Source organism: Onychomys torridus, chromosome 6, assembly GCF_903995425.1.
Source record: "Onychomys torridus chromosome 6, mOncTor1.1, whole genome shotgun sequence".
Classification (NCBI taxonomy): Eukaryota; Metazoa; Chordata; class Mammalia; order Rodentia; family Cricetidae; genus Onychomys; species Onychomys torridus.
The window spans coordinates 89,898,648-89,910,756 of record NC_050448.1 but is presented as its reverse complement, the minus strand read 5'-3'; the positions used below and the strand labels follow the sequence as shown (position 1 = coordinate 89,910,756).

General features: G+C 34.2%; 1 pseudogene; it reads right to left on the bottom strand.

The window, feature by feature from the left end:
* LOC118586242 overlaps positions 1-12,109 on the bottom strand; it is a 128,252-nt pseudogene that overhangs the window by 91,294 nt on the left and 24,849 nt on the right.

Below are 12,109 nucleotides of genomic sequence, written 5' to 3'. Positions count from 1 at the left end.
CCTATTTAAATAAGAAAAAACAGCACATGGCAATGCACATGAGAAGTGGAGATAGTTTTAGCAATAATTTTCAACTTCCTTGTTCATTCAGTCATTTCAAATTCTTTTCAGGTCATTCTTCAAGGTTGATATTTCTCAGCATTCAACAAGGTTATGAGATGATGCCGACATGGATCCCAAGGCAGCCAGCACAGATTATCAGCCAGAAATGCATGTTACAAAAATTCAAGAAGCATCCAAAGCAATGAAGTCAGACTTGGACAGGGTTACTCATTCTTAAGTGAATTTGAAGGGACTGCCTATGGCTGTGGCATTCAAAGGAAGCTCATTTTCACAGTGGCAGGAGGTCACTCCTCTGATCACACTTACTCTCCAAACATAAAATGTTTCATGGCTTGTCAGAGAAGTAAACAAATAAGAGTGAAGAAATCTTAGCTCAGAGATATTTTTCCCTCAACCTTTCCCATCAGTTTTATGTTATTTCCTTTTGTTTATATTCATTATTAAAAGCTATTTTAATTATTATTATAAATCTTTGCTTATTATATTTATTCTTATATAGATTCTTGATTACTTTGATTTTGTATGACTTGTTTTCAAAGAAAAATGTAAAACTCTTCATTCAGTATTGACTTAATATATTACTTTCATGTGGCACATTAGATTGCTTTTTCACACTTCATGTCATAAATACATGGCAAGAAAGTGAGTCACCTAAAAATGTGGCTGGGAACATCAATAACTTGTTTGTTAACCTTCATTCTCCTTTTTTATTACTATTTTTCATTACTTAATATTCTAGAAGAGTTTACTTCAAAGGTGTGTTTCTCGAAGAACACCTACCATTAACTAGACAAAATGTTTTGAAGTGTTGTTTGTAAAATAAAATAAAAGCATACATAAAAATTAATATTTAATGAATCATTCAGTCATAGAAATGTTAATTATGGTACTCTAATTTAACAATAGATTTTATTGAAATAAAAAGGGAAAAGTAAAGCTTACATAATTACGCAAATATGAAAGAAAAAAGTTAATTCAAAAATAGGATTTCAGTGCTCATGAAAGGCTTTGAACTTGAACTTAATTTGAACCTGAGCATCACCAAGCCTTAATTGAGAGATGTAATTGAAGTATCAATCAGTCTTCAGGAAAATTATCTAATGAAGTTGTAAGTTCTTAGAAAAGGTATTGAGTAATCTGGAGTGTTATAAGGAAGTTAGTTTCTCTCAAGGATAGTTGGTATCCAAGGATGTGATCACCTCTTTCAGAGGCAAATCAGCTTGAGAATGTAGTCAGAATTCTTCTTGGAGAAAAGAATCAAACATATATAAACCATTCAGAAACAGTAGACCTGGGAACTACTGTTGATGTAGTTCTGAAATTGTCATGAATGTGAGCCCATTGCCTTCAGTAGTTCTCAACTTCTCACTATGTCCTAGAAGGAAAAAACTACTCACTACCACCACTTATCTTAACCAGTGTCTATAATTATATATGCAAGAATACATAGTCAGGGGTTGGAGAGATGAGTCAGTAGTTACAAGGCACTTTCTAATCTTTCAGAGGACCCAGGTTTGAGTTCCCAGCACCCACATGGCTGCTCACAACCCTCTGGGATGCCTTTTATAGGGGATCTAACACCCTCTTCTGGCATACACAAGGCATACATATATAGAGGGGAAACACTAACAAATATTAGATAAAATGAAGCAATTTGTAAAGATATGGAAGTCATTTGAGATCACAATGCTCATACACACACACACACACACACACACACACACATCACTCTCAATCATCCGTATGAAATCTCCTTCAAATATGATCATAATCATTATAACAACAATGTTTAATATCTATAGAAAATCTCATTAGCTTAGATCATATTATTCAGAAGCAGATATTGTGACAGGACATATGTGCAGATGATTTATTAAGGTTGTGATCCCAGAAGATATTTGTATGAGGAAAGCAGTAAATGGAAGAAAGAAGAAAAACCTCAGCTTTAGGTTGATCCTGTAATGAACTCTCGGACATAAATTACATCACATTGTCCGACCTGCCCAAAGCCTGAAGTGCATTTTCAGATTCTCTCAGTATCCAGTCACTGATTAAGTGGTACCCCAGAGGAACACATACTTCCAACCTTTTAAAGACTTCCAGTTTTCTGCAGATCAAGAATTCTCCTTGAAAAAGCAAGTATAATACTGGAAGAAAAGTGCAGAGAAGTGGAACAAATGGTCTATAGAAACAATAAAAAGCTGAGTGAATCTAATGCCAATAATGCTTTTGTCGTTAATTATCTTGTGATTGCACACATGGTAAGACAGAGCTCACTGTAAGATGAAACAGCATCAGGTCTCTTACCTGGATAAGACAAGCAAAACTATAATAGTAAGATAGAACAAAATCCACATGTTGTCTAAATTGGGTCCCTTTTCACCCATGAAATAGAAATAAAATGGAAAACAGAGAACATAAACAGGTGTTGAGCATGCATTAGGATGGCTCTGATTGCTCTGGAGGTTTCCAGGCAAGCAGATATGAAGATTTCAGATAGCTTGTCACATATCTGATTTCTGCTTCCTTCAGATTAAAAAAAAAAAAAAAAGATGAGTAGTGACTTGACATTTCAGCAAAGTACTTGAAGAGCCATGCCTGCCCGACCAAGCACTTCAATTCACAAAATTGAATTATTGATCTTTCAGCACTTGAAGATATCAGCAGCTGACTATGCTGAGTCACAGGATTTTTCCTTAATTTACAGATTTCAATAAATATGATTGCCAGTACTGACACACAAGTACACATACCATGAGCTTCATATTTTAATTGAATTTGAAATTGAGATAAGTAATCAAATTGAGCCTGAAATTTATGGTTTATAATTCCTCTAGGAAAATATTTGAAAAATTTGTTCCATATTAAATTTATATCGATAAGAAAGAATACTTTGTTGTTTATTTTAATGACTTCTAATATATACTAGTAGAATCAAAGACATGGAATATTATTATGTAAAGATACACATAGAAATGCCATTTAAATTATAATAGGATACATCATATATCTTAAGTAACAAATGTACTACAAAACCTTTTTAATTTTACATTTTATATTTTAATAAGAAATGCAAGTTTTACAAATATATTAAGTGGATAGCATATTAAATTGTCAACTTTATTAATCATTCTTTTTTCCCTAACAAAAAACAGTCCTTTTAAAACATGCAAATCTTTAAAATAAAAATAATGCTTGAAAGTGACAAAATTCAAAGAAATCAGAATTAAGTTTTAAAAATAAATTTCTAACCACACTTTTCTTCCAACTTCATTCAAAATTTTATCATGGAAAGTTTTCTTTTTTTAAAATATCAATCAATCAATCAAGTCATAGACTTCTAGAATTCTGAGGGCAGATTCTCCCCATCCCCCTGTATTTGAGAAAACTCTAAAGTGCCCTGTTTGCTCCATCACCCACTTTTAGCTGATCTCTGAATGAGTATATATGATCCTGTGTCTTCAGCAGTTAGAATTGCTCTCAATCATGCACATCAAAGATCTTCCTGAACTCAGTTTCCATTAGGAAATAAGCAGAGGAGTATTATAAATATTTTAAGGTGGCAAATGTTTACCTTTTGTAACACTGTAGCTCAGCATTGTTGGCTCACTGGGTTCCTCTCATCACTGGTGTTATTATTGATTAATTCAGATGTAATTGACTTTCAATTTTTGCATTTCAGAAAAAGTATAACACTTCCTATGAATTATGATCTCTACATTGCTGGATATGGATTTTTCTAAATATGGGCTACAATAAAAACACAAATAGTTGTCATAATAACTCACTTCTTAAATTTTACATTGCCTTTTGCATTGATATCAATAATGGTGAGGACTGTTATATTAAAGAACAGAGATCTGTGTTTAAAAGTTGTGCATTCAGCTATTGCCCTTTCATTCAAGTGAATACGAAAATACTGCAAAAAACCTAAATAATAAAATAAAAATAGACTTCCAAAACAAAGTTGACCACTAATAAAAATAAATTAGTTGTTAGAATTTTAGTATGATATGGATAACTATACATCCATCTGAAAATATGTTCAAGAATGAATCTTTTCCCCACTAAGCAAGAAGAATGGTAAGAGCATTGTCATGCTAGTTTCTACATTAAAGTAACTCATTTTTAATATCCCAAATGGTATGAAGTACAAATAATAACTATAATAGATCTCTGAAAACAAAGAATGAATATAAGGTCCATGCAATATAAATTATAATTATTTTAACTAGTATCTCAAAAGTTAGATACACTTAAAAGTTGGATACATTTAAAAGTCAGAATTCAATAAATGACATACAATTGAACAAAGACCACTATTTCAAGAAAACTAAAGTTGGCTTGAAATTTGAAACTTTTCCTATGAAGACAAGTGCCAAAAAGAAGCCACACCTTACACTAGTTCTTCTAAAGGAATGATTAACTGTTTCAAATTTCAATGGTTATGAAGAGGTTGGAATGGTATAGGTCAACAACCTAATTACATTTTATCTTGGGATATCTTTATCTCCTTTAAGAGCTACTCTTTGCCATCTCTATGTCTGATCTAATGACCTATGACTATTATATTAAATGTTTGGAGATCTATTATGAGACACCCTATTGGTGAAATTATTAAGGCCACTCCACATAGTTAAAAGGTAAGTTTATTTTGTGGGGTAACTCACAAGTGAAGGGATAGGTAACAGGATCTGGGAAAGGTGTAGCGCAATCCGGTGGTGTTCTCTGGAGAACTTGGCTTGGTCTACCTCCAGCGTCCAGGGCCCACTATCCAAGAGAGTTGGCCCATCAGGATCTTGGGTCTTCAGGGGTCCTCCCTCAGCCCCACCTTGTAGGCATGACAGTTACTGAAGCATCAATGGGGATTGGAACTTCCAGATCAAAGCTGGAATGGCTACCCCCTACACCATCCAGTAGAAGGTTCCTCATTTTTATCTTATGTCTCCATCACTATGTTTAAGGAGTCCATTGTTACTCATAATCGACTAGAGAATAAAAAATGTCTTTACCTCTCTCGAGGTTATGTTATAGTAACACTGAATGTCCATTAACACAAACTGATTAACTTCTAGTTGAAAGAAAGGACCCTACCATAAGGTGGAGACATGGCATTGTCCCACCCCTAGAGGATTAATCCAACTGGGGCTGTCCATCACCCAGTTAAGGGAACACCTCCCAAAGGCAGATTAATTTAATGCCAAGCTAAAAAGATGAAAGGAATATCTACTTACTTTACTGATATTGGGCACCTTTCCATCCCAGAATTTCTTCCTCTGTGCAGTTACTTACAGACCCACAGCCAGGAAACATGCTGCATCTCATTGCTTTCTAATTTACTCAGAAAACGTAACTTCCCCTTTTCTCCTTTCTATTTTCTCATTATGATCTTCCTGGCATTTGGGATTCTTCACTTTCTCTGAAGTCCTTCAGACACTTGCTTAGGCATGATGTTGGTTAACTACCAAGTACTTGAGCTGACCTTCATTGTTGAACACACTGGTTTAACTCCAAGATGCATGATGCTGAATTTTTCTATCTTCTCCACCTTCCTCTTCTGGGAAGATATGAAGATTTACATGTGGCTTGCCATACAGTCTTTATTTTCATCTGCTAATCAAACTTTTTATTGCTTTTTTCTGAATCTGTTCTTAAATTATTTTATTAATGAGACTAAGATCTCTGATAAGGGGCCTGAATTACCATATAAACATGTGGCACCAAAAGAGGGCCTCATATATATGTATGTATGTATGATTAGAAATTAAAAATGAAATACAAAAGTTGTAAAGAGTATACAAAAGTGACATCCTACTTAACATATTTCTCAGGGGAAATAGTAATTTTGATATTAGTTTATAAAATAAATTTTATCAATTTATCTTTGCTAAAAATAATCATATTTTATTCAAAGAAACTAATAATCCAAAATCCACAGACTGGAGTTTGTAAATCCTTTTCTGAATTATCTTCAAGTAAACAAAACTTGTCTCAGTGGCACTGGATGAAAATATTAATTTTAATAGTAAACATGTAAAAATTCCTAATCATTCTTATTTTTAGCAAACACTAAAATAAAAGGTTTGAAAATAAGATTTTGAATAAAAATAGATTCTAAGGCTGTACAACTTGGAGAAATTTTGTTATTTATTTATTAATTTTTTATTTTAAATATTTTTTAATTTTTTGAAATATGATATAATTACATGATTTGCCCCTTCCCTTCCTTCCATCTAAGCCTCCTATGTATCATTCTCCTTGCTCTTTTACAAATTCATGGCATCTCTTTCTTTAAATGCTTTTACATATACATGTAGTGTGTGCGTGTGTGTGTGTGTGTGTGTGTGTGTCCCTAACAACATAAGTACAACCTGAACAGCCTGTACAATGTTGATTTTATAGACAAATTTCACTATGTACATTAAGTGTATTAAGAAGGAAAACTTAAAACTTTAGGCATCTATTAATCAATATGCAAACCCTGTACATAAATGCTGTACTTTCCTCCAGGGTTTCCTTAGGATGAAAAGGCAGTTGTACAAAAATGCTAACAAAGTGTTATGATAAACCCATCTGCAAGAATTCCTCAGTTGCTACTCCAAAAACAATTAGAGCCGCTCACGTGAGCAGCTGTGCATCATTTACTGGGTTCAATGAGCAGCAGTACACACAGCATCTCCATATTATCCTCAGAGAGACTCATTTTAGAAACCACCAGGAGATTCACAACAAAGATGAAAGTCTGGCCAGAGACTCCTCCAACTTAGAAACCTGAGACTTTGGACCTTGAGATGTGAAACAGTTTTAAGACTAGCTTAATAACAAGGCATCAATAGCCTCTAAAAAGGAGCAAGGGGATAATTCCTTCACCGTGTTAGTCATCATTTCTAATTAATGTGGCCTTCTTAAGTCATAAATAACTTACTGAAAATGTATACATAAATATATACATAGAAGAAGATAAGAGATAATCACGATTAAATAGTTTTGCCTAAATGTCAAACAGCGTTATAATGTAAAGATTTTTTGCTGTATTAATATATGGGATAACCTTGCAGTATTAAAGAATGTGAAATAAATATTGCCAAATACTGTGTGGTTTCATTCATTTGAATCATACAGAGGCAAACAAATCTCTAGGAAACAAAATGAATGGTAGTTACTGGGAACATATGGTGTAGCTTTTTGAAGGGAATGGAGAGCTCTAACTCATTAAGGTGGGAAGTTCTGGAGATGGCTGTGAAGCATCATTAACATCATTGGACTAAACACTTAACATTTTTAGAGTGATTAAAGTGTTAAATAGCTAATTTTAAAGGCTTTTGTTAAGATTATTGCATATAGTCATAACCTAACATTCTCTTTTAATTTTGGAGATGAAGACAATGAAAGATACTGTGTATGTTGAATTTCAACACTTCCCCTAAACTTTTGCTCATTTTATTTAACAGTATCCAGTGTTTTCCCTTTGATTTCTGTCTTAGTTATTTTCCTATTTCTATGATAAAATATCGTGAACAAGGTAACTCATTAAAGAGAGTGTTTAATTTGGGTCTTATAGTTCCAGAGGGCTAGAGCTTATGATCATTGGGGCAGAAAGAATGGCAGCTAGCAAGCAGGCATGGCATTGATGTAATAGCTAAGAGCTTACATGTTGAACTTCTGGAAGGAGTCAGAGAAACACCGGGAAACCTCAAAGCCTGCCCTCAGTGACACATCTTCAACAAGGCCATACACTTTATCTTTACCAAAGAATTTCACCAAGTGGGGACCAAGCATTCAAATACATGGACATATGGGGGTCATCTTGCCACAATTTCCAATGAAAATGTCATCAAGTTTAACTTGTATTTTAATATATGTCAGAATATCCTTCATATGCAACTTGAATAATATTCCATTGCATACAGTGACATTCTTGTTTATCTATTCATCTACCACAGGATATGGAAAGCAAATGTCAACCATGGCCATTTCAAGAAAAGCAGGCTATATGTTTGCATAATAACTAACATTTTGATGTCAGTCATACCTAATATAGTGCTAAATTCACAATAATCACTCTTTGTTGAACGTACACATAAGAAAGACTTAAGATAAAAATAGAACTCAAGTTTTGAAACATGGTTAGGAAAAATGAACAATGGAAGTGGAATGAAATAATTATTTCTGTACCAGTATAATTGGATAACATCCTTAGATGAAGAGTAAGAAGTAATTAACAACTGGTAAGAGAAGGAGCTTTCCCAGAGATGAGCCCTCTGATTTATTATCCAATACCAAATGGTCATTCCTGGAAATACATACAGGCAAGCAACATTGAGCAGAATTAGCAGTTATATTATATATTTATTCATTGATAAATAAACTAAAAACAACAATCAAAGAAGGGGAGGCTTTGGAATTTGGAAGGTCATGGGAGTGTTAGGAGGGTGGAGAAAAAGGAGGAATATTATGTCATTATTTTTTTAATGAAATGAAGCATGGTGTGTGTGTGTGTGTGTGTGTGTGTGTGTGTGTGTGTGTGTGTGTGTGTGTGTGTGTGATTTGTGACTTCATGCACATGCATTTTGTGTATTAATGTGGCTGCATACAAGCCATGGCTCATATGTGGAAGTCAGAGGATATCTTCAAGTGTGTGCCCCACTTTTTGCCTTCTTTAAAGCAGGATCTCGTTGGTATTCTTCCCTTTCCTATGCCAGGATAATTAGTCATTAAATTTCCTGAGCACATCGTCTCTATCTCTCATCTTCCCAGGAAAATAGTGGGATACAAAACCTTAGCCCTAAGCATTCATTTCTATTGTTGTTTGTTTATTTTAATGTAAGTTCTGGAGATTCAGTGTCAGATCCTCACTAAAATCAATGTTTGTTGATAATTCTCTCCCAAACCCTTTCACAAATACCCCTACCATGAAATTTGCAACTTATTAATATCAAGAATATTACAAGAATTACAATATAAAAATAGAATTCTACACAATATTCTGCAATAATATTTTCATAAAGGATGAAGTACAAGGTTTGCTCATTGTCATATCTTAAAGAATAAAAGTCATAGACTCATGGATTTTTAGGCTGAAAGTCAAACTCAGAATTAATGAGTAACACACAGGGGATGCTAAAATGAGCTAAGATGACCAAGGATATTTTCCTTGCCAAATTTTCCTCTCTCTGTTTATTAAAACAACTTGATAATAAACCAGCCTCTCATAAAGAGTCAATAAACCCCAAGCTTACTTAGCAAAGAACTTCAATTTATTTCACCCTAAATGTTGAGGACAAGGTCATTCTATTGTCTCTTGATATCTCAGAACTCATAGTCAAGTCCTTGTTACAGAAAAGGAAATGGAAGATTTAAAAAGACTATCTACCTTTCCATGGTAATTCTTCTATGGCTAACTCCATGAAACGTTCTGCCTCAAATTGTGAGTTTGTTTCTCCTTTCAAAGTTCATTTGTCAGGTTGTGTCTATTGCTTGCATTTTTAATTTCTACAAGAGCCTCTTCTGTGTTTATGCATTGTCGCCTCGTAGTCGTTGCCATTTCCACTGGATCTCTCTTGACAGTGGATTAAGACAGCTCCTATTCTTGTTAACAGCAATAAGTGCCAAAGGCACTTGAGTGAAGCTTTCAATGAAGATAGATCACCTACTACAAATGCAGTGTCTATAGACTGCAAAAGAAAAGGCTGCTCTGCGTCTTCAGATTGAACAGAGAAAAACAGATACTGTCTCCGCAATGCAGACGAGGTGGCACTGACTAGCTAGCTCACCCTCTTGGTTTTGTTTCTTTGTATTTATTTTTGAGATTATAATATAACCATGACATTTCTCCTTTCCTTTTACTCCTTCTAAATACTTCCATATACCTCATCCTGTTCTTCAGATTCATGGCCTCTTTTTTTCCACACTAATTGTTATTGTACGCATATATGTATTTATGTACCTATATATACACATATACCTATATGCAACCTGCTCAGTCCATATAATGTTACTTGTATGGATGTTCTCTGGGCTGACTGTTTGTCACTGGGCACCAAGGGTGTGCTCTTCTGTGGGGTGGACCACCTCTCCAACTCCCAGCTTTCCATAGTTGCCTATTGTTCTTTGTGTAGGGCTGAAGCCCTATGAGCTTTTCCCTTCTACTTTGTGAGGTCCATTGGTGTTATCCCTGTTCAGTTCATATTTCAGCCGTCATGTTGGTGAGACTTTATGAGATCAGCGAGTTTGCTAAGAGATTTTGTCTCTTAGTAATACTCTTGTGTTTTTATAAGAATTGTATCAATATATGGTGCTTTGGTTAAGGTGGCATTCTTAAACATTCACTAATCCATTACCTGTAATTGGAACTCATAGCCATATTGCACAACTTTATCTTTGCAATTTAATTCATTTTTTGCACTGCATGTTGGGAGGAAGGAATACAGATATTCCTCATTTGGATTATAAGTAATTTGGAGTCAATTTAAATTCTGAATTCTTTTTATTTAACATACAAGTCAGATAGTGGAAAATTCACTCAACTCATTTGATTATAAAATCCAAATGGAATTAAGTCATATAACACTTACCAAATTTACTAAACAATAAAAACCAAACTAAAATGCAAAGGTATATACACATATAGCGTGACTTTGGCTTAGGTTAAATGTTTTGATTTGATGTTTAAAAATTTATCCTCACTATCTACAGTAAAACACAAATGCAAGCAGGGAAGTGGTTTTCCTATCAGCAGGACAGGAAATTGAAAGTAATATACTCAGTTACTGTTTCGCTAGCATCTGAGATAGACTTGGTATTTGCTAGAAAGACTATAGCTTTACCAAACCTTTAAATGTAACATGACTCTGAAGAGAAAAAAATTATAGAAATAAAAATATTGGTGCATTTGTAATAGTCTCATTTCAAAGTTTTCTCCTTTGAACTTGTCCTTGCAAAGAAAAAAATTCAGTAGGGACACAGACACTTCAAGCAGATGTTTATTTAACAACACAAGGCAAAATTGCAGTTTGTACAAGAGAGAGACTGGAATGGTCTCACCCAACAGGGGAATGAACTGCACTGTGGAGTGTGTGTGTGTGTGTGTGTATGTGTGTGTGTGTGTGTGTGCACTCATGAAAGGCATACTGGAATGATGAGTTTCAGAACATAAAGGAACTAATCAACAGCCTATTATGTTGTTGGGAAAATTTAGATGAATAAGAATGCATTCATAAAGTTAAACATTAAAAAGACTGAAAAAGCTTAGAGAAAGTTATTATTGTAACCATTGCTATTTAGAGTATCTAAAATCGGTAACTTATTGAGAAGAATGACTGATTCTGAATTTCATATGTCCTCTTGGTAAATTACTTTAACTCAGTTTATAAACTTGAGTTTACTGTAATCTACACTTAGTTATATATAGTTCTATAAGAAGATGAGAAAAATCATTGTTACATTTTTAGGCACCCTGTAAGAAAGTAAATAAATACATTAGAAATATAAAAGCCTGTATTCCTGACATTATAAGACATAATTACAAATATTGAAGGGAAAGAGATAAAGTTAAAATAAGCATTCTCCAATTTTATGATTCAGATGGGCCATATTTGTACATCAGTACATAAGTACATAGAGAAAGACATGGGTGGTTTAAAAATCAGTGGATAAAAGCACAGGACAACCGTGTAGTAGAATTGTGGTGGCGTGATGTAAGGAACTCTGAAAAATGGAGGGCCAGTGCAGAAAGGACACGGAAGGCAGCTTGAAGAAAATCCCATTGGGCAAAATTTCCAGGGAAATGGAACCAGACATATTACAGTGATTCACTGTAGTCTGCAGGATAAAATAAGTGTGTCTGACATTTTCTTACCATGATAATCCTGGAAATAGAGAATTTTCTTGTAAGAAGAATAATAGAAATAGGAAAAATATCTTAAGAAGTCATGAGTGCCATGCCTATTTGCAGGTGTCTTTTATCTGCAGCCCCCAAATGAATTCCCTGGAAACCCAACTGCTCCTGCACTATCCAAAGATTTTGCTTGAGGACAGATTTTGGCAA